This window comes from Pipistrellus hanaki (genome assembly GCF_964339955.1).
Source record: "Pipistrellus hanaki genome assembly, chromosome: 5".
Classification (NCBI taxonomy): Eukaryota; Metazoa; Chordata; class Mammalia; order Chiroptera; family Vespertilionidae; genus Pipistrellus; species Pipistrellus hanaki.
Genome location: NC_140507.1, coordinates 77,189,987 through 77,212,809, shown reverse-complemented (window position 1 = coordinate 77,212,809; position 22,823 = coordinate 77,189,987). Strand labels below are relative to the sequence as shown.

The 22,823-nt window shown below is 46.3% G+C and overlaps 1 long non-coding RNA gene across 2 annotated transcripts in view; it reads right to left on the bottom strand.

Moving 5' to 3' along the window:
* LOC311623703 overlaps positions 1–4,436 on the bottom strand; it is a 126,589-nt gene extending 122,153 nt beyond the window's left edge. For both annotated transcript variants that reach the window (XR_014795189.1, XR_014795190.1), the window contains exon 1: positions 4,300–4,436. This is a non-coding gene — a long non-coding RNA (uncharacterized lncRNA). The remainder of the gene's footprint in view (positions 1–4,299) is intronic.
* Between the last annotated feature and the right edge of the window lie 18,387 nt (positions 4,437–22,823).

Sequence of the window (22,823 nt, the reverse complement as noted above, 5' to 3'; positions counted from 1 at the left end):
TCCAGCCTCACACAACAATTTAAAAAATACAACTAAAAGACAAAACGGACATCATCCAGAACCACAGGAAAGCTGACTGACTAGAAGTTCTACAACTAGAAGGAAAGAGAAAACCACAAGGAAAATCAGAGGAGCCATAAAAGCCTGAGGTACGGAGACATGGTGCGCCCCTGCGGAGAGGATGAAGCCAGAGAGGAGGGGGCGGCTGAGTGCCTGGCTTGTGTTCTCTAGCAGGAAGGAGATAAAAACTCCGGACTGTGCTGAACCCTAGTTCCCACTGCACTGAACCCCAGTTCCAGGAGAGACCCTGGGGACCCAGGCTATATAGGGAGAATCTGGGCTGTAAGGCGGAGACTCAGTGGAGTGGCGAAAGGCAGAACTCTGGAGGCGTGCACACAGAATGGACTGTTGACTGTGCCGCTGGATTGCACTAGTGTAGGAGTGTTGAACTCAATCAGAGAAGGGGCCAAAATCTAAAATCCAGCCTAAATCGTGGGCCGAATGGTTTACTGAACAGTCATAAACTGACAATGTCATAAACTGACAGCGGAGTGCAGTGATGACAGCGCGGTGCGGGCCACATTGCAAGGCCTGGCGGGCTGGATTTGGCCCGCGGGCCTTGTGTTTGACACATGTGCACTAGTGGGAAGGAGACAAAAGCTCCAGACTGTGCTTAACCCCAGTTCAGGGTGAGAATCTGGGAATCCAGATTCATTCGGGTAGAGACTAGACTATCTGGCAGCGGGCAAAACTCGAGGGTGCCTTTCTCTCATATCTACCTACAAGTGAATCTAAAAATCAAGTGAATAAAAAAAATCTGATGAACAGAAAAAAATAAAAAAGAAAATGGTGCATGATTTGGGAACAGCCTAAGTGCCCATCAGTAGATAAGTGGATTAAAAAAAGGAACTTTTATCATTTGCAACAGCTTGGAGAGTATTATGCTAAGCAAAATAAGCCAGTAGGAGAAAGATAAATGTCACATGATCTCACTCATATGTGGGATATAATGAATAAAAACTGATTGAAAAAAAAATAGATCCAGAGACTAAGAAACACTGGATAGTCCAACTCAGAAAGAAGGGAGGGGAGGGGAGAGGGGTAAGAGATCAACCAAAGGACTTGTATACCTGCGTATTAGCATAACCAATGGACATGGACACTGGGGCTTGTCCTAGAGGTATGGGGGATGTCAATAGGGGAAAAGGGAGATACATGTAGCACTTTAAACAATTTTTTAAAATGGTGCACACACACACAGAAAACTACTATTGTATTATTCAGCCATTACCGTGTTTCCCCGAAAATAAGACATCCTCCAAAAATAAGACCTACTTACAGGTTTCCTTCTGAGTGAAATATGAGGCATCCCCCCCCGAAATATAAGGCCCCTCCACTAGGCTAAACATGAGATTTGGCCCACTGATTCTGAAAGAAATGGAGTCACAAGAAACTCACCAGGAAATTCAGGAATTGGATTGTTATGATGATGTTCCAGAAGATGATGACATGATTGTCATTGAATAAATGAGTAAATTCTTGATACTGTAGGATTCACAGTTTGTCTGGTTTGTGTTGACAACTACCGTACTACCGTACCGTAGACAGGTAATAAATTTCCTTTGTTTTCATTTAACAATAAATGTGTACTGTATTCTTCTTCATGGAAAAATAAGACATCCCCTGAAAATAAGACCTATCGCATCTTTGGGAGCAAAAATTAATATAAGACACTGTCTTATTTTCAGGGAAACAGGGTAGGAAAAAAAATTCTGCCACTTGTAACAACACATTCATGTACCTTGAGGACAGGATGCTTTGCAAAATATATAACTCAGAAAAAGTGAAATGTCATGTGTTCCCACTTATCTGTGGAACCTTTAAAAAAACAACCTCATAGATACAGATCAGATGGATGGTTGCTAGAGGTTGTAGGCCTGGTGTATGGGGTGAGGTGGGGGTCAAATGGATGAAGGATGTCAAAAGGTACAAACTTCCAGTTATAAAATGAGTCATGGAAATGCAGCTTACAGCATGGAGACTGCAGTTAGTAATACCATATTTCAGATCTGAAAGTTGCTAAAGTAAATCTTAAAAGTTCCCTTTTCAAGAAAAAAAATATTCTGTAAGTATGTATGATAACCGATGCTATCATATTGTGATGGTCACTTCAATACACATACAAATATCACATCACTATGCTGTACACCTTAAACTAATATAATGTTGTATGTCAATTTAACTTCATGAAAATAAAATCCCTTCTATAAAACAGAAAGATGACAGTGGATTTGAAACACTGCCATCACCTAGTGACGCCACACCCATCACAGTGTCACAGGGAGATGCATTGCTCAGATGTTTATGATGACGCTGGTATAAGCAAGCTGCCTGTGCGGCCAGTCCTGTGAAAGCCCAGCACATACACTTAACGGTCACTACATAGAAACCTGATGATGGTGAGCTGGTTCATGGATTTGCTATACTGTCCTCTGTATCCATGTGAGCTTTCTACTGAGTGAAAGAAAACTTTGCTGTGAAGCAGTGTGCTGGTTTACGCGGGCAGCAGCCTCAGAGGCCTTGTGCTGACTGAGCCTTTTGATTGCATCATTGCCTCCTGGGCTTGGTGGATCTGTGTTTGTACATTTCCTGGCCTCAGTGCGCAGTGTGATACAGTCTACAGTCGTGCACAGGAGCGTCCTAGGCCTTCACATTCACTCACCGACCACCGACTCCTGCAGAGCAGCCTCCAGTCCTGTAGCCCATTCAGGGTCAGAGCCCACACGGGTGGACCATTTTCTATCTTGCCACCACATTTTTTTTTTTAAATATACTTTATTGATTTTTTACAGAGAGAAAGGGAAAGAGATAGAGAGCTAGAAACATCAATGAGAGAGAGACATCGACCAGCTGCCTCTTGCATATCTCCTACCGGGGATGTGCTCGCAACCAATGTACATGCCCTTGACCAGAATCGAACCTGGGACCCTTCAGTCCACAGACCGATGCTCTATCCACTGAGCCAAACCGGTTTCAGCTTGCCACCACATTTTTACTGCGCCTTCTCATAAATGCTCACTACTACTGCGTTACAACTGCCGACAGTACTCAGTACAGCAGCACGTGGCACAGGTTTGCTGCCTGGGACCCACAGGCTACACCATGTGGCCCAGGTGTGTAGCAGGCTACACCATGCAGGTGTGTGTAAGAACTGAAAACAACAAAACTGCCTCAAGATGGCCTCCCAGGCTCAGGGGGTGCATGCCTGTGTGTACCTGCAGTTCCACCTCTCCCGGGAGTAACATTCTAACCCAGTCACCCAGCAACCTGCTCTTCAACACTGATCCGTTTAAGAGACTCCTGCTGTTCCTTCCCCTAGCAGGGGTGGCAAACTCATTAGTCAACAGAGCCAAATATCAACAGTACAACGTTTGAAATTTCTTTTGAGAGCTAATATTTTTTTTAAACTTAAACTTCTTCTAACGCCACTTCTTCAAAATAGACTCATCCCGGCTGTGGTGTTTTGTATAGGAGCCACACTCAAGGGGCCAAAGGACTGCATGTGGCTCGCGAGCCTGAGTTTGCCGACCACAGCCCTAAGGAACGGGGACCCCGCCTGAGACACTACTCTAACCTCTTAAAGACGCCTCCTTCCTGCCTATTGTACACGTCACTTGAACAGCCCTCGGGTGCTATTTACCAGATGGGATGCGGCAGGATTCGTGGAAGGGAATCAAGCCCGTTAGACCTTCCACTTACTCAGCTGAATCTTGTTTGTAACCGTTTGAAAAGCACCACAACACAAACCGCTGATAACGATGCTGTGACTCAGAGGAGGGAAGATGGGGTTCGGGTCCGGGGAGAGGCTGGGAATGCAGGCATTGGCTGCAGAGCAGGGCCTGGGGGACGGGGGACTGGAGAGCCTGCTCCACACACATCACACACAGGAGAACACGGTCCCTCTGGGGGGAAAGGAGGGACAGGCCACAGACCCCAGCTCCCCCGGGCACGGACCGCGGAGGCCGAGCCCCCTGTCCCCCCGGACCCTCCACGCGGCCCCGCACCCACTGCGGAGCCCGGGCTGTGGGCGCGGAGCCGCCCGGACTCGCTCCGCAGCCCCAGGCCCCGCCGCGGGGACGCCCTGGACCCGGGTCCCGGCGGGGCCCCCTGCGAGCCCGAGGGGCCTGCAGCCTCCGCGGAGCCCGGGCGCCTGGGGTCCGCAGCCCGGACCTGCCCGCGGACAGACGGTCCCCGGGGCTCCCCGCCCTCCTGCCGCCTCCGCGCCCGGCCGCCACTCACCATGTCCGTTCCCGGCCGAGTCCCCTGCGGCCCCACCGCCCGGACAGATCACAGGAGAAAGACGGAAATGAGAGGGACGTTCGATCCCGGAGAACTTCCGTGTGGAAGCAGAGAAGAGCACCACCCACCCGCTCCCCGAATAGCCCATCTACCCGCCCCCACCGGCCCCACAGCTGCTCCGCCCACCTGGCGCCCAGCTCCGCTGACAGACACTTCGCAGACAGCGCCCCCTAGCGCCCGAGGTGCACAGGCCTGAGCCCAAAGCAGCCACAGCTCCTGTCCAGGACGTTTGCCCTGAGAGGCAGGGCTGAGAGTCCCCAGGGAACAGAGGTCCTTCCTTGCAAACACACACCCTGAAAAGGCACCTGATGAATCTGGCTCCATTTGATCTTTGTTGACAGCTGGAGTCTGACGTGTGCATTTTGCCAAAAAGGTGCACAGGCTCAGGGACCAGGGATGCCTTAGGGTGGGATCCTTCCAGAACTACAGCCAGATCCCCAGGAAGAGCATTGGAACCAGAAACAAGCCATCATGTCCTGTGTATTCAGAATGGTTGCCTTTAGAAAATATTATTCACGTGAAAAATGTGTTCCCACTTGTAATTCAGTCACGGTCCTCTGAGGTCATGAGCCACCCTTACTTGTGGTTACCTTGTGGGCAGTTGCACAGACCCACGCAGAGCAGGGAGACGGGCCAGGTACGGAGGTCACCAGGGTGGAGAGCCCAGGTGTCCAGCAATGGGCAGTCAACTGTAGGGTGAAACCTTGTCCCCATGGAGACTTTTCCTCCTCTGGCTCCAGGCCCAGATAAGCAACAAAACGCCAGGGCTGACATCAGGAGCAGCTGCACTGAACAATGCCCCTGCCCTGGTGCCGGCCCATCCATCAGTGGAGGCCACATCCCTGAATGGACACACCTGGAAAGCTGCAGAATATTCCATTCAGCTCTTCCCCTGGGACCTCCCCTGAAATCTCCACCCTAAACCCTTCAGGAAGGAGGACCCAGTGCGCTCTCCCTCCCTGGAGCACACCTATATCTTTCCCTTCTCCCTCCATCTCTTCCTCCCCAAGGCAGGTTACCATTAGCTTGCACTGCCAATCTCCAAGGGCCCTTCGGTTACCTCCTTAACTCCTTTCCTAACCCCATTTTGATAGATCCTCCCTTCCCCCAACTGGTGGACGGAGTATGATTTAACCTGCACCTGCGGTCTGGACATTCCTGAGCACCTAACTAGGCACCTTATATGGACTCTACATTGAACCACCAATCAGCACCTGGCAAATACCCTAAGCCCTTGATTCCTAAGCACCTAAGTGCCTAATCATGTGCCTTATATGAGACCACCAGCCAGCGCGTGCTGAGTACCCCGAGCCCCGTTACTTCCCATTCCTCCTCTCAAAAGACGTGGTCCCCTCTGCTGTGCACATGTTGCTGTTCTCCCCTGGAGAGATAGCCCAGCAGGTGCTATCTCCCAGAGATAGTCCTTCTCCTCTAATAAAGCCTGTAGTCCTGGTTTTTCGGCCTCTCTCATTCTTTCACGTTTCTTCTAAGAATTACTTCTCCTAACTCTGTAATTTACCCAGTAACTGTTCTCTTACCCTTTGGGTCTTGCTCTGAGTTCTTTCCCAGCCAGAACCCAAGAACCCAGGTTTCTGAACCCGTGTCTGGTCTGAGCCCAGACACCTGGTGCCATTCCTGTTGCCTACCACAGTTACACTGTCTAATCCAGCAATAATGAGATTCATCAGAAAACTGGGTTCCATCTGTCAATGTAAGAATCATTCAAACCTCACGAGAACTTTTGTGAGTTTATTGTCAGGAAGCAAAATGTCAATGGATTGAGATATTGTTCCTGGGAATGGCAGTTTTGTACCTTATGTATAATAATAGAAGCGTGATATGCTAATTGGACCACATGTCCTTCCGGGCAAAGCTGGGGCTGAGAGGGAAGCTGGGATCCTAGGTCCTGCAGGCGGCCAGAGGGAAGCCCGGGTCCCAGGTGCCAGCGGGAAGCCAATACAGGCAGCGGGGGGAAGGAAGGCCTACTTTTGCAGGAATTTCATGCATTGGGCCTCTAGTTTTATATATCACAATCAGAAGAGAAGATACCAGCAGGTTACATGGAATCCACTGGTGATACATTAGGGGTAAGAGCAGGTGGTTCCTGTAGTCTCCATCACGGCAAACACAAGGGCCAGGACAGACTTAGTGTTGCTGCATCCACCTGCACCATGGAAACCATAAGTCTTAAGACTCACCCTACAAGATGGTCTTTTCATCAAAGAGCTCCACTGAGAAGGCACAGGGAGTTCCTTGTCTGTATAGAGAGATTTTCCCCATAGCCCTGGCATATGGTGCTAATGGAAAGAGTCACACACGGTTCAAGCAGCCGCTCTGTGGGAGGGTCACTGAGAAGATGCCACAGCTGCTCACCAGTGAGCTATAACTAGGCAATCCTGGTTCATGGGTCAACGCTCAACCCCTCAGCCACGCTGGTTGGGCACATTTTTCTATTTTATTTTATTTTCGTTGCTTTTAATTGAAATGTAACATGCCACATGCAGTTAGCAGCTACTGAATTGGATAATACAATGCTAGAGTCTTATCACATTTACTCTAAATCCCATCTATTTTTCTTCTGAGAGAAGGTTATGTTTAAACAGTCAGTACCTGGGACTGAGGGCAAAGAGAAGGATGAACTGAAATGAGGAACTAAACTGCAGAAAAGGTAGAGATTATGCTGGAGGCAAGGGAGAAATTTTCAGTTTTACCTTAGGATGGTTCTTTCTGTATATATCCTTTCCTAGCCACACTGTAGCCTCCTAATTCCCCACCATTGCAGGAGAACCTGTTTAGGGCTACTGTTAAATTAGTGCATTCGCTGAGCAAATCATCTACCCTTTGCAAAGGACAGTGTGTAGTGACCCACCACGAAGAACATGCTGCAAAACTGCTTTCTCTTGTGATTCAGGTCACCTATTTTTTTTTTTTTAATAATATATTTTATTGATTTTTTTTACAGACAGGAAGGGAGAGGGATAGAGAGTTAGAAACATCGATGAGAGAGAAACAATGATCAGCTGCCTCCTGCACACCTCCTACTGGGGATGTGCCTGCAACCAACGTACATGCCCTTGACGGGAATTGAACCTGGAACCCTTCAGTCCACAGACCAATGCTCTATCCACTGAGCCAAACCGGTTTTGGCTTGTTACTGCTTTTGTCATTGTTACTCTTTATAAAGAACCTCATTAAACTTTTCCGTTTTTCTCAGTGGTTTTCCTGCTTAAGCACACCTGAGTGGAATACAAACAGCCCTCATCCGAGTGGCTGACTAGGACATGGATTCTCAGGAATGCACAGTGGGAAGGGATGTGGGAGGAGAGAGAGAGAAAGAGAAGCAAGTGCAGGCTACAAGGCCTTCCAGGTGTGTCTGCTCACATGCAGGGAAAGGCGGTGCCTACCCTCAAAGTTCTTTCTCTGTTCTTTTTCTCATTTTGAAACCCTCTTAGTGTATTTTCTATAGATTTGTTCCAGAGTCTTCCACTACAATTTTGTTCAAAGAAACTCAATTTGCAAGTAAATGGTGGAGCAGGAGGTAGAGTGAGAAGGAAAACCCCTATTTTGTAAAAACTGCTGTTTGGAATTTTCTGCTGTTTTTCTTAGATAGCCTCTTATTCTAAAAATGTTTGCTTTCTAGCCTGCTTTAGCCTGCTTGTAAAATGAGGATCATAAAATTAACTGTCCGGCCTTGCAGGTCAAGACTAGGTATGCCCATAAATTTAGCTGTGTTTGTTTTCAAGGACAGCAGCGAGATAACCACTAATTGCACAGAGAGCTGGCTCCTTCACAAAAAGGGATGCTCTGCTTGTACCTTTGCTTAGAATTTGAATTCATTTTCTCTAAGCCCATTGCCCGATGAATAAAGTGAATCTCTCCAAACTCTCCTCCTGCACTGTTTGATTGTTCCGGAACTCTGTAACAGAGTGCCCTGTAGTAGGATATTGTTATAACGTTTTAGATTCTGCTTTGATGTTGTCACACAGTCTTTTGTTGAAATTGCATACATTTTGTTCAGGAGGGAATGAGACAAGCCCTTTGTGCAGAATGAGCTGAAATTGTTTCTCAAGTTGCCCTGGAGAACATGTTTGAAACGAAGGTTTGGAGCTCTGTGTGCTCATTGTAACTGCTATGGGTATCTTTTTTTTTTTTTTTTAATTTTTAATTTAATTTTATTTTATTATATTTTATTGATTTTTCACAGAGAGGAAGGGAGAGGGACAGATAGCAAGAAACGTCGATGAGAGAGAAACATCAACCAGCTGCCTCCTGCACACCCCCCCACTGGGGATGTGCCCGCAACCAATGTACAATACATGCCCCTGACCGGAATCGAACATGGGACCCCTCAGGCCGCAGACTGACGCTCTATCCACTGAGCCAAACCGGTTTCGGCGACTGCTATGGGTATCTTGATAGAGGGACGAATGTCTTCTTCCATTTTGCTATCCTTCAAAGATTATTGTGGAACCATGATTACTGAAGGAGAGGAAGCTCCAGTTGCCTACACGTTGGCTGAACCAAACCTGATGGTAGCTGTGCTGCCATAGTGGGATGAGGCACAGTTATGGTGGTCTGAATGCTATTTGATGTTGACATTGTATTCCCATACTATTGATTATATGTCCCAAACTTTTAAAAATAAATTTTTACCCAATAGCACTATTCTCCCAATCCAGCTGCAGAAAAATTCTTTCAAAATAGGTTCTAAAAATATATAAAAGATCAATGAAAGCAAAAGCTAGTTCTTTGGGGGGAAAAAAAAAACACACACACACACACAGAATTAATAAAACTTTAACTAGAGTCATTAAAAAAAGGATAGGACCCAAATGCATAAAATCAGAAATGAAAGAAGATAGATGACAAAGAAGCCACAAGAATACAAAAAAAAATTATAAGAAAATACTATGAATAATGATATGCCAACAAATTTGCAAATCTAGCAAAAAGGATAGCCCTAGTTGGTTTGGCTCAGTGGATAGAGTGTCGGACTGCAGACTAAAGGATCCCAGGTTTGATTCTGGTCAAGGGTACATGTCCAGGCTTCCAGCTTAATCCCCAGTAGGAGGTATGCAGGCCGCAGATCAGTGATTCTCTCTCATCATTGTTGTTTTTACCTCTCTCTCCCTCTCCTTTCCTCTCTGAAATCAATAAAATATATTGCCAATAAGTAAATAATAAAAAAAGGATGAATTCTAAGAAACATACAATTTTCCAAGACTGAGTAAGAAGAAACAGGAAATCTGAATAGACATATAATTATTAGTAAAATTGAATCTGTAATCAAAAACTCCCAACAAACAAAAGCCCTGAACTGAATGGCTTCACAGGTAAATCTCACCAAGTTTGAAAAAAGAATTAACATCTCTTTTTTTCAAACTATTCCATAAAATTCAAGAGAAGGGACAGCTCCCAAACTCCATTTATGAGGCCAGCATTAGCCTGATTGCAAAATAGACAGGCCAATATCTCTGATGAATATAGATGCACAAATCCTCAACAAAATATTAGCAAACCAATCCAGCAATAAATTAACAAGATCATATGCCAAGGTCAAGTGGGATTTATTCCCCAGATGCCAGGTGAGAGGGCAGGGCAGGGCAAGGCTAACTCCTGACTAGAACCCTGCCTCCTTGTGGGGCAGGGCGGAGCTATCCTCCATTTTGTGTAATTGGACCCTCACCCAACCAATCAGGGTCAGCCAAAACAGTGACATCACCACTGGTATAAAAGCCCTGGACTTGTGGAAGTTCGCACTCTGGTCCGCCATGCTGTCAGCGTGAGTGGGACAGAGCCCATGTTAACACGGAAGAGGTTCTCTTGTTAATTGCATCGGATGCAGGTCCTTGGGGATCACGGAATCTCGGCACAACACAAGGTAGCTTCAACATTCTCAAATCAGTCACCTGATTCACCACACAAACAGCAATAACAAAGCATATAATCATATCAATGAATACCCAAAAAAAAGCATTTGACAAAATTCAGTATTCATTTATGAATACAATTAACAGTAAAGTGTGGCTAGAGGGAATGTACCAGAACCTAATAACAGCCATATATACTAGTAACAAACCCACTAGATAAATTAATTAATTAATTAATTAATTAAATAAAATTATTATTACTTTTTAAAAGGGACAGTTTCTGGCTGTGCCTTCACCTCTTAGAACCTGGGCTTCCAGGTCGTGGCTGGGGATGAAGAGCAGTGGGGGTTGGAGGTGAGGGTTTGGCAGGTGAGGCCATGGGGTGGGACAGGCTCCGGGAGCTGGTCTGGGACCTCTAAGTGCCTCTACCTTTGCCCCCGATGCCAGAAACTGCCCCCCCCCCGTACCCACCCACTGGAGCCAGTGGTGGAGGGACCTGGTGGGGGAGGTCTAGGGCCCCTGGAAACTTTGTCCAAAGAGGGGCGGCAAGAAAGGCCTTGTCCCCACAAACCACCCGAAGTCAAGCAGTTGTTTCCTTATTCTCGTTTGAAAACATAAATGATGGTTTCAAAGCTTACTTGGACCCAGCCTGTGCCTGTCGTAGCCAGAAAAGCAGGCGCAGTCACTGCAGTGTGTTTGCTGGAGAAGGAAGCGCCCACTTCTCAGAGGAGCCTGTTGGCTCCTACCAGGCTGGCCAACCTTCCTTTCCATCTCCCACACGAGAGAGGAGCACATGCTGCAACCCCTGTCGCCCTGAGAGAGGCCCTCTTCGTGCACTGGTTGTGCTCTCGTCTCTGGAACCAAACGACCTGTCTGAATCCCAGCTCTGCCTGTGGCGAGATGAGGAGGTGGCTCTGAGACTGCGCCTCACAGGCCCCCACAACAAGGAGCTTAAGTGACCCAGGAGCCCCGCGGCTGTGCCAAGGCCTGGCTGCTCTCACAGCTCAGTGGCCAAACATGACAGAGATGGCCAAGACCGGTTTGGCTCAGTGGATAGAGCGTCGGCTTGGGGACTGGAGGGACCCTGGTTCGATTCCAGTCAAGGGCATGTACCTTGGTTGCGGGCATATCCCCAGTAGGGGGTGTGCAAGAGGCAGCTGATCGATGACTCTCTCTCATCGATGTTTCTAACTATCTATCCCTCTCCCTTCCTCTCTGTACAAAATTTTTAAAAAATTAAAAAATTAAAAAAAAACAAAACATGATAGAGATGGTAAGGCAGGCCTGTTTCTGGAAGACACCATGTTAGGGTTAACGAAGGAGGACACACGAGGCCAAAGTGGTAAGGGATTGTATTTTATAAGGTCATCTGGAGACCAGCTGGGCTGAGCCCCCAAATGGCGCCAGCCCCCACAGACAGGGAGTCAGAGGTTTTGAAGGACTCTAGGCAGGCTTCTTCTGGGCAGAGAATTCTCTGTGCAGGTCTGGATTCTGGGAAACTCCAGATGGGACAGATAATGGCCTTAGCAAGTGGAATGTGGTCTCAGCGAGTGGAATGTGGTCTCAGCGAGCGGAGTGTCCATTGTGAAGTGGCCTAGAGGTCAGGAACCAGGGGAGAGGGTATCCATTCGATTATTTGATCAGACCTAACAACCCAGCCTTCTTTGTTTTATGGAATAGGGAGAAAGGTCTTATCTTTTGTGTTGACTTCCTGCTAAGGGGGGGTGTGGAGATAATAGGGGAATGGATTTTGATAGTACAACACGGTTTCCCTGAGAGACTGGTTGGCGAAGGCTCTAAAACAGTCCCGTTGAGTGACATGGGAAGTGAAAGCTGGTCCTGGGGTTGCCACCTCCTCACTGGCCTGGTTTGGCTGCTTTTCTGGGCCTGGAGCTGAAATACACCTCAGGCCTAGATGTTATCTTTAGGGAGGGAAAGCTCAGGGGACAAAGGATAGGTTACCCTGGGGGCGAGGTTCTTGTTTTCCCAGTTTTGCCCCTTGCTGTGCATCCACAGCTTTCTGGTAGGTCCTGAGACAGGATTTCAAAAATAGGTAGAGCAGTGGTTACGCTGCCTATGGCAGATACTGCCCTGTGACCCTGTAACGCATATAGGGGCTTGGGCGATTAGTGGGGTGTGTGGAGTGATAGGACCCGTGACTGGGAAGGAGGAAGGAGCTACCTTAGTAAGAGATAGAATGTAAGTACGGGAAAGAAAGGCCTGATTTGCCTGGGCTGCAGGATAATTACCTAGAAGGGTACCTGCCTTTTTGAGAAATATAGTTTCCTTTTCCTTCTTAGAAGCTAGAGTGAATTTTGCCTGATTCCATCTCTTGATTGGAAGAGGGGTGGTGGTATTCGCTGAAGAGGAGAGGGAAAAGCAGAGCCAGCAAACCCTGGCAAAGGTTGGATTGATCTGGTTTAGGAGGGAATGGGTAAATGTTCACTTGAGATGAGTGGAGGTGAGAAATTTCCTTATGGGAGTAGGAGAGGAGGGTTGGAATAGAATGAGAAGGAGAACTTAGTCATTAAAACTGAGCCTCCAGCCAAAACCGGTTTGGCTCAGTGGAGAGAGCGTTGGCCTGGGAACTGAAAGGTCCCAGGTTCGATTTCGGTCAAGGGCATGTGCCTTGGTTGCGGGTACATCCCCAGTAGAGGGTGTGCAGGAGGCAGCTGATCGATGTTTCTCTCTCATCCATGTTTCTAACTCTCTACCCCTCTCACTTCCGCTCTGTAAAAAAAATCAATAAAATATATTTTTAAAAAAAAAAAAAAACTGAGCCTCCATCTGGCACCCCAAAATGTCTTCCAAATTCATATTTCTTCTCTAGTCTTATCCATTTATGCACAGCCGCTTCTCCCTTCCTGAGCCCTAGTAGATACAAGAAAGACCCCAGCAACACATTGACTGGAATCTGTAAGACTAGGAGCTGCAAGTAGCCTTTTGGCCCACCTGGCCCTTTACAGCGTATGCGCCAAAGAGAACTTTGTAATGTCTGAGGAACTTCTCCTATTCACATTGTCCTCTGAGCTCGCCTCACTGGGGGCCATGACGAGGGCCAAAGGAGATGACTAAGCACAGTGCAATCGGCCCAGGAGCTGTGAATCCCCTGAACCTTTTCCCTTGGATTTCTATCGTGAGGAGGGGCCGTTCTCTTGGGACTGATTCCAATAATCCCCTCGCTCTCCAATACTGCCAACCTCCCCCCATCCCCCGCCGAGCGTTCTGGACCCAATAGGGTAGTAACAACAGTTGCACCGTCTTCGTTTGCAAGGGGAAAATATGCAACCCCTTGCATGTCATGAGCTCCTGGATTTCTCCCTTGCAATCACTATCAATGACTCTGGTATTACAATGACTCCTTTGAGTTAAGGCTGGAGCACCCAAAATAATACTACCATGCCCAGTCGCAATGGCCCTCAAGTCCCCATAGGGACCCTTTTAGGGCTGTCCCCTTCCTTTAGAATCAGCTCCGCTGGAGTAAGCCCAGTCCTGCACTCCTCGTGGCACCTGCTCGGAGGGAGTAGACAGTGGAATTCCCGTCTGCCCTGGGAAGGCCATCCGTGCCCCGGTGTGTGGCGGGGCCTGGCACCGGCCCCACTGGGCGTTTCCCTGCAGCGGTGGTAGAGAATTGCCACGGTTGCCAAATTTTGATTTGCATTGGCTGGCCCAATGACGCCCCTTATGGCAAAGGAGACAAGTAGTGTTAGCGAGTGGGGATTTCTGAGCATGCTTTCTCCTAGTCCACCTGGCCATAAATCCCAGCTGCAACTGACAAAACAGCCTTGCAGGACCGATCACCGCCAACTTCCCTGATAACGGACGCAGTGACTTCCTCCACCGGGCGCCAGGACCCTGTAAACGGCATGCTGACTTTACCTAAGAAAAACTACTTTGTTTAAGTTGTTTTACAATTGTTTGCTCTGCAAAAACAGGAGGTAGTGACTGGGTTTAAATAGTCGGACACCAAGGGTCGGGCTTGCTCTCAGGGCTGAGAGGGGAGAGCAGTCAGCCGGCCGGTTACTGAAAGGCTCCCTGCATTTGGATTTGGCCTGGACTCCAGTGGTCGTTCACTCACGTTCGCTCCACCACAGTAGATGGGGCTGAGAATTCTCAGAACGGAGGGTTGCTATTTTAGCTTGGCAATTCTTTTTATTTTCTATTTTCTTTCTAAAAAAAAAAAATATATATATATATATATATTATTGATTTTTTACAGAGAGGAATAGAAAGCCAGAAACATTGATGAGAGAGAAACATCGACCAGCCCTACTGGGGATGTGCCCGCAGCCCAGGTACATGTCCTTGACCGAAATCAAACCCGGGACCCTTCAGTCCGCAGGCCGACGCTCTATCCACTGAGCCAAACCGGTTTCGCCGGCAATCCTTTTTAAAATGTCCTGCTTTTCCATTTGGATTGCATTTGGAATCTCTTTTGCCCTTAGTCCCTGCCTGGAGAGCCATGGCCAACATTGAGTCCAGTGGCCTCCCGTTCCCACTAGCTGCCAAGCCCTCATAAATGCCCCCACACTGCAGGCCCGCCGTGCACAGAGAGCGGCTTGGGTAAACACTGGAGGGTGCAGAGTCAATTGCTGTTGTACATTAACGTATGGTCCCGCCCCTGCTGCATGGGGGCCATAAAGTGACCGGCACCTGCCAGATGGCTTTGGTTAGCCTTCTGTTCACTGATCTCATCGTATTCTGCTCTCCATAATAAACATTGACTGGCGTCTAAAGTCGTTTTAGCCAAAATCTGCCAGACCCAAGGTGTCATGTGGGAATTTTCAGACAAGGCATTAAGGAGTCCCTTTTGTAAATTGGACTGTTAGCCCCTTTTTCTCTAACACTTTTCCTTATTTCTTTAAAGGTATTACAGGGGAGCGGCTCATGAATCCTATTACCTTGCCGATCTTGTATGACTGGGCAAGTCAAAAAGCTCTCCTTCTCACATAGCTTGCCTGACACAGGATCCCATATCGGAGGATCTAGTTGCTGAGCCGTCCCACGCCTGAGGCGGAGGGTCAGGAAAGGGTTCCTCTGGAGGCAGGGCCTTAGGTATTTATTACAGGCTCTGCAGGCTCTGCTTCAGGAGAAGGGTGGGGGTGGGGAGCTGTAAACCCTCCTGGCGTTCTGAAGGCTTTTGATCCTCAAATGAAGCGGGCATAGTGCAGCTCGAACAAGAGCCCACATAGGTAATGATGACCAGGGCGCTCATTTTCCTGGAGCCTGATTTCTCTTTAAATTCCTACCAGTTTGGTCCCAGAGATCAAGGTCTACCGCGCCAGCATCGGGAAACCAAGGGTTATAATTATAACAGGCCGCCAAAGACCCTTCCATTGTTCTCCTGTAACCGAGGCATCATTTGCTTTTAATAACTGACCAAGTAACAAAGAAATCTGTGACTCGGTGGACAGCTGCTGTCCTATTGTGAAACCTTGGCTGGAAAAGATACCCTCGAACTTGGCAATCCCAAGGGGACTCCAACGACTTATTGCGCAGTTACTCTTGGTGTTCTTCCTCTTCCTTTTCGAGGTTTCCACCGGGTCTCCTTACGTTCCTTGGTCTGACATGGGGTACCACATTGCCGGGGCTCACCAGCAGACCCTGAGCTACAGAGGAAGGATTACTCTGACTCAGGATTGCTGTGAAAGAGAGGGCTCAGGGCCTGCCTGGCTAAAGGAACCAGACACCGGCCTCTTCAGGCTTTTGAGATAAAGTTTATCTGTTAGATACAGTCAGTACAGTAAATAATCTTGGGAGGACACACTTGTCTCCAGTGACCTTTAAGCAAGGGCACCTAAAGATTAAGCATAGAGATTCCAGTAAAACACTCAGGGGCTCAGACTTGTTTGGAAAAGTCCAGGCAGGGTCTGCCATCTTTGGCAAGGTCCCCCTGACTTTCGGAGATTACTCCTTACAAACTTTCCAACCAAGTCCCATGATTCCCTAGGAATCTACTGCAGGTGACAGAGGGGATGTGTAAGGGGGTGAAGGTCGGTGGTCAGCTGGGTCCAAAGTAGATTCGGAATCAGAAGTGTTAGGGTATGATGTTTTGTGTGAAGGAGAAGAATCTGATGGGTAGAGCAGGACTGACAGAGAGGGTGGAGAATGGAGGGTGAAAAGGCCTGAACGTAGGAAATCTCTGACCATTTTCCACTGTGTGACGGCAGTTTTCTACATTGTGCAATGTGCTAAAATTGAAAGGGATGTCTCACTGCTTGGATTTCTATTTCCTTGGTGACTAATGATGTCCAGCATTTTTTTTTCACATGCTCTTAACTACTTGCATATCTTCTTTGGCAAAATGTGTACAAGATACTTTACCATATTTAGATTGATTTATTTCACTTTTAAGAATTAGGTTGCCCCCTAGCTGGTTTGGCTCAGTGGAGAGTGTCAGCCTGAGGACTGAATCGTCCTGGGTTTGATTCCAATGAGGACACATGCTCAGGTTGCAGGCTAAAGCCCCAGTATGGGGCGTGCAGAATCATTCTCTCATCATTGATGTTTCTATCTCTCCTCTCCCTTCCTCTCTGAAATCATATATATATGATTTCAGAGAGGAAGGGATATATATATATATCTTGAGCAAAATATATTTAAAAAAGAATTAGGTTATAAGAGGTCTTATACAAATTCTTTTTTTTTAAAATATATTTTATTGATTTTTTACAGAGAGGAAGAGAGAGGGATAGAGAGTTAGAAACATCGATGAGAGAGAATCATCGATCAGCTGCCTCCTGCACCACCCCTACTGGGGATGTGCCCGCAACCAAGGTACATGCCCTTGACCGGAATTGAACCTGGGACCTTTCAGTCTGCAGGCCGACACTCTATCCACTGAGCCAAACCAGTTTCGACCTTATACAAATTCTTTATCAGATATAGGATTTGCAAAATTTTCTTCCACTCTGTGGATTGTGTTCTCACTCTATTTCCCTAAAAATTTTACTTTAACTGTGGTAATATTCACAGAGTAAAATGTACACGTTCACCGTTTTAAGTGTGTAGTCAGGAGTGTAAAATGCATGGACATTGTGAAACTAATCTTCTGAACTGTTTTCATCTTGCAAAATGAAACTCTTTGCTTCTTAGATGACAATTCCTCCTTCTCTCTTTACCCCAGGCACTGGCAACAGGCATTCTACTTTTGGTGAATTCCACTATTCTAGGTCCCTCATGCAAGTGTAATCACAGTGTGTGACCTTTTGAGACAGGCTGGATTCACTTAGCACAATGCACTCAGGGGTCAACCCTGTTGCAGCATGTCAGAGTTGCTTTTTTTTCAAGCTGAATAATACTCCTGATGTGTGTATCCATTTTTTAATGCATTCTACTCATTTCTTTCTCTTTTTTTATAGTCTTTTATTATTATTATTATTATTATTATTATTGATTTTTTACAGAGAGGAAGGGAGAGAGATAGAGAGCTAGAAATGTCGATGAGAGAGAAACATCAACCAGCTGCCTCCTGCACACCCCCCACCGGAGATGTGCCGGCAACCAATGTACATGCCCTTGACCAGAATCGAACCCAGGACCTTTCAGTCCGCAGACCAATGCTCTACCGCTGAGCCAAACCGGTTTCGGCGATGCATTCTACTCTTGATGAGAAGTTATTTACTTCTACCTTTTGGCTGTTGTGAATAATGCTAATAAGAACAGGAGTGAACAGTATCTGTTTAAGTCCCTGCTTTCTATTCTACTTCTAGTCTGAGAAGTAGAACTGCTCCTCAGTTTGTAATTTTTAAGTAATTACTCTGTTGTTTTTCATACCAAGACAAAATACCGTATCCCCAGGAGTAGCACACCAGGTTCCAAAGAGTGTGATGGCGTCCTTCCGACCGTAACTCATGAATTTGATGAATTTGATTACCTGTTTCCCCCTCACTTAGTGATCCGTGAAAAGGGGGGCAGCCTAGGAACCACGAACCACAGACAGGTGACCTGGGAGACACCATAAACCAGGGGGAGCTGTTACAAGACCACGGGAGGAGGTGAGGATCTTTTTGACTCTTCAAGTTCAGGGGGGGTGGCTCCAACAAGGGGACAGGACACCACCTCCTGCATCACTAGCATTTTGAGCCCCTTAGTGAGGTGTGGTGCTGCACTGCATTCTGGGAGACAAGTGAGGTGAGAGTGACCCCCGGGTGCTGAGGTGTCATTTGCCACAGGCCATGGAGATGGACTCGCGGAGCGTTATTCCACAGGAGTGGGCACCAGCTCTGGTGGGCGGCTGCACAGTGTGGAGGCAGGTCTGAGGTGAGGAGGCAGGTGAGGCAGCACATGCACTTGTGAAAACACAGGGAGTGTACACAGACTCAGAGAAGGCTCCTTAGGGACCCATAGGCTCTTGGGGGCCTCCTAGAGGCCAGGAAAAGGCAGGGCATCCCCTTTGACATTGGTGATGGCATAAAGGGGCGTTCGTGGCAGAGGGGAGTGTTCTTCATGACAGGGGCTCTGGGTTCTGTGCCCGCTTCACCTCACAGTCACCTGGGGCTACATTTTGCCAACACTGGTTGTTTTCCCAATCACTTAGAAAGAAGAAAATATGAACATTAAACCACAGGGACCACCTGTGCTTATTTTGACATTAGATTTGGCTATTTCCACCTAACTGACCCCATGGCAGGAATCTGACAGAGTGGGACAGGTGTTGCAGTTAAACATGTTTCCCAGAGAGCAGGCACAGATCCGGCTTGAGAAGGGAAATGGAAGGCCTGGAAAAGGAAGACATGAGGCTGATGCCCAAGGATGAGGTTAGGACGTTCCCAGGCTGACCTCCCTTGTGCAGGCCAGTCAGACTCCCCATTTCAGATCCTAGCATTTCCTGAACAGGAACCTTGGCGTCACCTCAAAGGTGGGGGCCAGGAGCCCTATCTCTGTCTCAGCAGCTGTGTGAGTGAGGCAGAGGCTGCCCCAAAGGTGTTTCCTGAAGTCAAATTCAGTATCAAGAACATCCTGTTGTGGCCTGTGTTCTTCTCCAGACCTCTCAGGTCTTTACCAGAAGGACGCGAAGGTGGTGGAAGGAGGTGTTACACGTGCAGAGCAAGTTTACCATTTTTGTTGTTTCACATTGTTTTTAATACCGCATGTGCACACACTGTTTCAAGAGCAGTTATGAGTTTTCACGAATGCAGTTATACTACCATCAAGACGGATAACACTCCATCAACCCAAAGGAACACAGTCCTCCAACTCTGGACAGAACTTCGGGGATGTTTGTCCATTGTTTAAATCCACATTCTAGCAGATCCACAGTCTTTAAGAAGTATTACATGGAGAAAAGATGATCATTGATGACACCCCACTTACTGAGGCTTCTATCCTCCATAATGAGGATATATAATCCACCCCCATTCCCAATTGTCTCATCTGTCAGTGTTTGTGCTTACTTTCAACTTTTTTCCTTTTCTTTTTAAAGTATATATATTTTTTTGTTTCTCAAGATGGACAATAAGACAGAAACATCAATGAGAATGAACATACATCAGCTGCCTTCTGCACACACCTCACTGGGGATCGAGCCCCCAACCTGGGCATGTGCCCTGACCATCAATCAAACCATATCCTCCTGGTTCTTGGGCTGATGCTCAACTACAGAGCCACACTCACCTGGCAACAACTTCATGTTCTAAGACAGCAAAGCTCTTTTATTTAACCATTATCTCCTTTCCCACAAAAACATAAACACCAGCAATGCAAGACATTTTTTCTTTCATGCCTGTATATCATGACTGGGGCAGGTGTGCTAAATTGGGTATGTTTTTCATATAAACTGCCTGGCACATGCAGGAAGTTGACATTATCATCATGATTATACTTTCACCTGGGCCAGGCAACTCAATTATTTAGAGCGTTGTCCCCAATATGCCAAGCTTGTGGGTCCATTCACAGGTCACACACAGGAATGAACCCATGATTGCATAAATAACTGGAACAACAGATTGATATTTCTCTCTCTTTCTCTCTCAAATCAACTTTTAAAAAAAAAAAAAAAAAGGTGGGGGACAAAAACAGTCAAATTCCGTCAGCAAGAACACCTTCTTGGAAGGGAGATCCTAACTTCGTTTTCTTGCTAGGTTTGTGTTCTTTGACAATATTCCTAAATTTACAAACCTCAGTTGACCCATAAAGGAGTTAAAAAGTTACAGATCTGGTTAAGAACTACATGCTTTTATATTAATACTAGAGGCCCGGTGCACAAAATTCATGGGTGTCCCTCAGCCCAACCTGCACTCTCTCCAATTTGGATATCCCTCTCACAATCCAGGACTGCTGGCTCCCAACTGCTCACCTGCCTGCCTTCCTGATTGCCCCTAACCACTTCTGCCTGTCAGCCTGATCACCCTCTAACCTCTCCCCTGCCAGCCTGATAAATGCTTAACTGCTACCCTGCCAGCCTGTTTGCCCCAAATTGCCCTCCCTGCAGGCCTGGTCACCCCTAACTGCCCTCCTTGCAGGCCTAGTCACCTCTAACTGCCCTCCCCTGCAGGCCTGGGTCCCCCACAAGTGCCCTTCCTTGCAGGTCTGGTTACCCCCAACTTTCCTCCTCTGCTTGCCTGGTCATCCCAACTATGTGCTGTCTACAAGAGACCCACCTTAAAACAAAAGACACATATAGGATGAGAGTGAAGGGAAGAAAAAAATTTCCATGCAAATGAAAAAGAAAAAAAGCTGGGGTAGCAATACTCATATCTGACAAAATAGACTTTATTTTTTAAAATATTTTATTGATTTTTTTACAGAGAGGAATAGAAAGGGATAGGGAGCTAGAAACATCGATCAGCTGCCTCCTGCACACCCCCTACTGGGGATGTGCCCACAACCAAGGTACATGCCCTTGACCGGAATTGAATCTGGGACCTTTCAGATGGCAGGCCGATGCTCTATCCACTGAACCAAACCGTTGTCAGCCAAAATAGACTTTAAAATGAAGGCCATTACAAGAGACAACAAAGGTCACTATATAATCCTACAGGGATCAATCTAACAAGAGGATATAACCCTGGTAAACATTTATGCACCCAATATAGCTGCACCTAAATATATAAAAGAAACTTGTAGAGGTCTTTAACAGAGAGATTGACAAAAGCACAGCCATAATAAGGGACTTTAATACCCCTCTGACCTCCAGACTGATCTCCAGACAAAATCTTAACAAGGAAACAGAGACTCTAAAGGACACACTAGATTGGATGGATTTGGTAGACATGGAACATTTCAGCCCAATGCAGCAGAATATACATTCTTCTCAAGGGCACATGGATCATTCACAAAAGTGTGGAGTTTCCTCAAAAAATTAAAAAATGGAACTCCCATTTGACCCAATAATCCCACTTCTAGGAATACTAGTATAACCCAAGAAATCAGAAACACCAATCAGAAAGGATATGTGCATCCCTATGTTCATAGCAGCACAATTTACAATAGCTAAGAGTTGGAAACAGCCTTAGTGTCCATCAGGAGATGAATGGATTAGAAAACTGGTACATCTACACAGTGGAATACTATGCTGCAGTAAAAAAGAAGGAATTCTCATCATTTGCAACAGCATGGATGAAACTGGAGAGCATTATGCTAAGCGAAATAAGCCAGTCAGAGGAAGATAAATATCACATGATCTCACTCATTTGTGGGATATAACGAACAACGCAAACTGATGAACAAAAACAGAGCCAGAGGAAAAAAATATTTTAGAATATAATAGAAGTAATCCTGTTATTTGCAGATTTTTAATATTTCCTACAACTCCTGTGATATCATACCGTGTTAGTACAGTTTTGGTAATATTATTATACTTAAAATCCTCCTATTCTTGAAATATTAATGTTTATTGCATGTAATCTTATTACTTGTAAGATCATTTTTCTTGAATACTTAGTGTTTATTGCATGTAACATTATCATATTTAAAATAGTTTTTCTTGAGATATTAAGGTTTATTGAATGTGACATTATATTTAAAATAGTTTTTCTTAAAATAGAAAAAAACGGAAAAAATAAAATAGAGAAAAAAACTAACATCACAGACTGGCATTGCTCAGTGGTTAGAGCTTTGTCCCATAACCCGAAGGGGCTCGGGTTTGATTTTCAGTCAAGGGAGTATACATGGGTTGCAGGTTGGATCTCTGTGCAGGAGGCAACCAACCAATGTGTCTCTCTCATTCACATTGATGTTTTTCTCTCTCCTTCCCTCCCTCCTACTCTCTAAAAACCAATGGGAAAAACTGGATTAATAAGACAAAAAAAATCAATAAATTTATTCTCGGGTGATTATTAAAATGACAATAAGATATTTTTGGAAGAAAAGAAAAAAAAGTTTATTTGAGGCAAATTGAAGACATGCCTGGAAGTAAGTTCCCAATGGAGTGAGAAATGGTCCAGAGATGGGCAGTTTTGCAATTGTTTCTTTTTCTGCATTTTGAATCAGAGGGAACATAAAGATTATATGAAATCCATTGCTGGTAGGAGGTTAAGGAGGTGGGAAAAAGCAAGATAGGGATATCTCTGATTGATTCAAATGTTAACATTTATAGAGAATAGGGATGGTATACAGGCAACAAAATCACGTGCTCATTCTGAGGGGTCTGGA